This window comes from Macrobrachium nipponense, chromosome 3 (genome assembly GCF_015104395.2).
Source record: "Macrobrachium nipponense isolate FS-2020 chromosome 3, ASM1510439v2, whole genome shotgun sequence".
NCBI classification, from domain to species: domain Eukaryota; kingdom Metazoa; phylum Arthropoda; class Malacostraca; order Decapoda; family Palaemonidae; genus Macrobrachium; species Macrobrachium nipponense.
This window is the reverse complement of record NC_087202.1, coordinates 91,256,944-91,263,368: the sequence shown is the minus strand read 5'-3', so window position 1 is coordinate 91,263,368 and position 6,425 is coordinate 91,256,944.

Below are 6,425 nucleotides of genomic sequence, written 5' to 3'. Positions count from 1 at the left end.
AATGAGAAAAATTAACTTTTCTCATTCATTACTTTCTTGAAGAGAGAGACAGCTTGTCTCTGAAATATAGTACTTACTTTTTTATATATTTGGCGTTTTTATGGGCTCCTTTAATCATATATATTAGATATATATATATATATATATATATATATATATATATATTATATATATATAAGGAAGGAGAGCTATGCCCGAGTGCAGACATCAACATATATATATATATATATATATATATATATATATATATATATATATATATATATATGTGTGTGTGTGTGTGTGTGTGTGTGTGTGTCTGTGTGTGTGAGTGTGTGCGTGTGTGTGTTTTGTGTGTGTGTGTATATGTGTATGTATATTAATGAAGAAAGGGTAGGTGTGCCCGAGTACAGACATCAGACAGGAAGGCGAACAGGAGTATTCTTGAACGGGTTTCGATTACATATTTATTTCCAACGTTTCGTAATACGTGATTACAACGAAAAAAAACAAAAAAAACATTGACAATAACATTCGCAGCAAAACGCAATGTGGATATTGACTGAAAGGGGAAATTCGGCAGAAGGAGAAACAGAGGAATAGAGAAAACACTGAGAAATAATATAATCTACCAGAGTACATAAAAAACACAATTTTTTTTAAACCACTAACAGTTTAGAATAACAATAAAAGAGATTTTATCCAAAGAAAAAAAAAGAGGCATACGAAATAAAAGCAAGACAACAAAAACATTATAATTATCATGTTATGACAGGTACATACACCACACACACACACACAATACACACACATACACACACACACACACACACACACACACACACATATATATATATATATATATATATATATATATATATATATTATAATATATATGATATGTATGATGTATGTATGTATGTATTATAGTACATATCTTTCTTACCTACAGTCTTTATCCCCTTTTGAGCAAATACACAATGAACGTTGAGCCCTTTAATCTAACAAGTAACTGGAAGAGAGTAAAAAGTACCCCACTGGAAGAAAAAAAAAGGATACGAAGACAGAGATGCCTCATCCTGGCTGCTGCAAATCCAGTGCCAGAAAGGTATCCATCTTCCGCGTGGCCTCCAAGACCTGAATGTTACGTCGGCCGTCTCTTTGGAGGAAACTGATGGAGGAATAAATCAAGTTTTTTCTCCTCATGAGGAGCACTATTCTGATGCTCTTTTGCAGCATCGTACACCGTCGCTATGGTTTTTTTTCCTATATTGTTACTGAAGCATCATATTTAGCCACTGATGAATTTGTTGTTATGTATTGGGCATCTGGTCGTTATGACCTCTGAGTGGCAGCTTATTGTTTTTGCCTCGTTTATTGATCATCTATGACGCAAGATGTCAGATATGGATTTTGACGAAAATGTTACCGAAGGTGGGTCTTGTTTCTATAGCGAGTAATTGGATTTCGGGAGATCCGGATCTGGATGCGCGCATTTAGAGGTGAAGGAGGGGAGGCGGGTTATGACTGGTTCGGACTAATTAATTAGCCCTGGCGGAGGTTTGCGCATTCCGAACACTCGCTTAATCTATCGTGTCGATCCTTGTTTCGCAAGCTATTCAGCTTTTATGCAAGTTCTACGCGATGACTGTGCTTAGTACAATGGTCCCTCTGTCGATTATTTTGATTTGTTACTTTTCTATTTTTGGTGATGCAAAGGAGATGGTTAGGCTTCATCCGTGAGACCGATTGCCAGTTAATACTGCAAATTATACACAGACTCCGCCCTTTCGTCATCTCTTCTTCTTGCCTTTCTTTTTTTCTATCTATCTTTGCCTGTTTCTCTGAAAGTTTCATAATCTGGAAATATTATATTCAAACTGTAAGCAAACTCTCTCGTCGGTTTGAATAACTCACTTTACTCAGCCTTTGCCCGTCTGCCTCAGCGAATGAGGTAAAGAGCCAGTTCTGGGTGCTGAGAGAAGGCCTTCGAACGTAGCACGTATGCACGATGCAGTGAAAAAAAGAAAAGAAAATAAAGGCTTGAAAGATCCGAAGATCTCGGATGGTTTCGTGTAGCTGGTTCAAAAGGTCAAACGGGAACTTCGCTCAGTCCTTTTTGTTGCACTTTTCTTCTGCTTCTTCTTTGCGAACCATTAATGTGATCATCGCCCAAGATCCAGTTTTTGCTGGGAGAGTTGATTAGTTTACTGTGATGGCTGAGATCCTGATTATATAAAACGGCCGCCATGTGGTCTTTTCCCTTTTCCTCTTGCACTGTTGACCCCTGGAGACCCGGTGGGGGTCCACCCACTCTCAATTTTGCTCTATAGGCGTTTCGGGAAACACTGAAGCCCACTGCCAGAAACACCTGCCTCCTGATAGAACAACGACGTCATGATTTCAATGGTGGTCACCCATCCAGGTTCTGTTCAGAAACAATATTGCTCAGCATCCCTCATTTGGAAACCCTAGAGCGATAACGTCTGTGTCTTCATTTCCGGAGCGTTCTGATGATTTCCAGGGAAGGTTTACATACGACTTTTCAAGTAGTGCATGAATAATCTCAATATAGTACAACCACCTGTATTCATGCCCACTGTTTATAGTTGCCGTTACCCAGTCCTAGGTAAGAATGGCCCCTCTATAGGTATGCAGAAAAATGGTACCATTGTCTAAGCTCCAAGATTGAGTGCAACGTCTCTAGGGCGTCTCGAGCCTCTCTTACAGTACAGAAAAAATGGATCGAGACAAATCTCTGAAACTTCGTTTATGCAAGTAACAAGCGGCTTGCAACCGTTTGTAATTATGTTTCCCGGTATATTTGCCTAGATTTCTTTTTCTTTAATAATAGATTGCAACTTCATTGTTTCACTTCTGAGTCCCATCAAATGATAGCCTGACTTTAATGAAGAACCACGAACTTATACTACCTAATAATGCAAAGAATGGAATATAAAATTTAGGTCATAGGCCAAGAGCTGTGACCTATGAGATCATTTAACTCTGAAAGGGAAACTGAGAGCATAAAGGTTTGAAAGGTGTAACAGGAGGATAAACCTCGCAGTTGCACCATGAAACAAGTATGGGAGGGTGGATTGTAAGATAGGAGAAGGAGAATATGAACGGAGGTGCAGTAAAAGGGATGATAGGGGCTGCAGCTAGGGACTGAAGGGATTCTGCAAAGAACCTTAAGTAATGCCTATAGTGCACTGCGTGAGGTGCACTGACGGCACTATCCCCTACGGGTACGTACCTGAATTTCCTTTCATTAGTGTATTTATTCATTCATCTAGTTATTTATAAAACGGTTACAAATTTAATCACAGTTATATTATTTATCACTTGTCGTTGATAATCAATTTTAGCTTTTTCTCAGTACTCTTCCTTTCTTCCTGATCTTGGTCATGACAGAGTCCAGACGTCCACACAGTACCTCCTGTTCACTCAGACACCTTACCATCACCGACGTGGCACCATGGGGCAAGGACAGACCTCCTTGCCAGTCAAATAGATGTGAGAAATCCCCTGCGTACTCGTGCATGCTGGAGACTTCCCGTCTGAATAAATCAGTAAAAGGTATTTGATGGATTTTTGACATTTAAGTCGACAGTCCTAAACAATGAAAAGAGGAAGTTAGAGTAGAGTAGTTTGAAAGCGAGATAAAAAGAGCCAGAAAATAAAGGCGATGAAGTGCACGGAACTAAAGTTGAAACTGGGAGAAAACTCATTTGCACTAAGGAGTAAATGTTAGAAAGGCTGGACAGCCAGACTGAAGACAGGAAGTGTGAAAGGCTGAACAGTGAATGCGACTAGATGCCGAAGGGAAGCTGCAAATACCCTTTTGTAATGCTTACAGTGCACCACGGGAGGTACACTGATGGTATTACCCCTTTATAAAGATTAGTATAAGATGCCTCACTTAATTATCACGTCCGCGACTGCAATTTTTTTTTTAGAACATGTTATGCATTTTCAGAGCGGTGACCGGTGCCATAGATCACTGTGTTGTAAATCATGAACACGGAGGCCAGGAAGACCCTTGTTCCACAGTCTCATAGTGGAGAACGAAAGACTTCTGGCCCCGGGAAGTGTGAGAAACGGGAGTACTCTGCATCGTGGATGCCGACGCTCTGGCGAGGTTGTACGTGAACAGTTAAGCGCCCATTACTGACGTACATGGAGCTGGAGGTGCCTGGGGCTCTTCTCTCGCTGCTCCGTACAAGTGCCCAATGGAACGACCAAACATAGGAAGAGTACGAAGCATCCTGGCGCTGCCTGAGGCAGCGAACTCTGGGTTCCGTTCTCTCTTGGATGGATGACTAATCAATGGAGAAGAAACAACGGTAGGAAAATCATAAATTCAAAGCGCGTTTTTGTTAATCTGGTAGAAGGTAAAAACTTGCCCGCTCAGACCATTTCTCTTTAACGTGGGACAGATCTGGATTCGAGAAGAAATTTACCTGTATTGCAATGCGCTGACCAGGACAACATTTGTTGCTGTTGGTCTCTTATTTTTATCTGCATCCTGTTTTGCCTCTCTGGCAACACAGAATAAAGCGAAGTTTAAGGACCAGGTTTTCAATGTACTTTAAGTGGGAGATATGTTAATGAAGGTCATTCGATTCAGTTTTAAATGCAGGAGAATATAGAATTACTTTGTGTTGTGTTATTGTTATGATTATTATGAATACTGTTACTGTTAACCAATATTTAAGGTTGTGTTTTCGTGTGGATATCTATTAGATATGTTAATAATTCCTCGGTTTAAAGCCCTTGGAAAGTTCTCTTGTAATCTGGATTACGATTTTAATTTCACAGACATATTATATATATATATATATATATATATATATATATATATATATATATATATATATATATGACATATGCTATGCATTAAGCTACAAATGTCCTTTACTATCTAATTAGCTCAACCTCGGAATTAATATATTTTTCATATATGAATCCACGGTAAATGTGATAAAAATTCATATACATAATATATCAATTTATGTTATATATATAATTCTATACATATTAATATATATTATATCTATATATATATATGTGTGTGTGTGTGTGTGTGTGTGTGTGTGTGTGTGTGTGTGTGTGTGTGTGTATGTAAATATCTAATATGCGCGTGTGTATGTGTAAACAATGACGTAGGAAGGCTCCTCTTCCTACCATCCCCCGGAGTGAGAATGAGTGCGGAAGGAATCGGCCGAAAAGAAAAAGGAAAAGAAAAAAGTCATAGTCGTGCAGTAACTGTGTGTTGCGAGGGTAAAGGACGCTGCGATGCCCCCAGGGAGGCGGAAGGGAGCTCTTGTGGGCGCCACCTGTAGGAGGCAAAGCTCAGTCACCGTCTCAAACCCCTCTCAACATCAGCGCACCGCTCCTCAACTCCACAGGTACTGCCCTTTCTACTACAACTGGTGTTTAGTACTAAAGCCAGTTCCCCGGCAACTCCTGGTACTTTTGTTTCCTCTTCTACTAGTGCGATCGTAGCTGCCGCCACTAGGACTAGTTCTTTTTCTATTGCTTCTCCTTCTAACTCCCCTTCTCCTGCTACCGTTGACACTTTCTGCATCCCCACCATGCGCCTAACTTTTGCTGCCTCTAATAGCGTTATCATCCCCTGCTAACTTCTCTAGGTCGTTTCCTATTAAAAAGGATATTTGTAGCTGTGTTGAGGCTCAAACTTCATCTAACAGAACGCAGGAGACTTGCGCCTCCCTTTTCCTCATATAGCTTACTCGTAAGTCCCTTCGAAGGGCCCGGTGCGACCTGCAGGGGGTCACAGTTAAGGCCGAGAGCCGCTAGGGTGAGGGCGAAGGAGGTTCTTGCGCATAAGCTTCTTCGTTTCTTTCTTTCATTTTTCATAGCATGTTCGGTAGTGGGTTCCTGTTTATGGTCGTTTTCCCATTGAATGAATACTTAAGGAAAATAAAACTTACAAACACTAAGGTACAATCAAATATGTGCTGCAGTATAACGTGTGTGTGTATATATATATATATTATATATATATATATATATATATATATATATTATATATATATATATATATATATTATGATATATGTATATATATATATGTATATATATATATATAAATATATTAGATTATAAATATATCTATATATATATTTAGACATGATATATTATATATCTATATTTATATATAATATACATATATATATATATATATATATATATAATATATATATATATATATATAATATGTATGTATTGCGTATATTTGCGTTATAATAAATATATATATATGTGTTCAAGTGTATGTGTGTTCGTTTTCGTACTTCCAAACAACCAGTCATTTGTTTATACCCGCCAATATTTATGCAGACCACACACCGTTTCACATTCTATGTAAATGTTCTTCTTGTAGTATCTAAAAAGCGAGTCACATAACCATCCCTGATGAA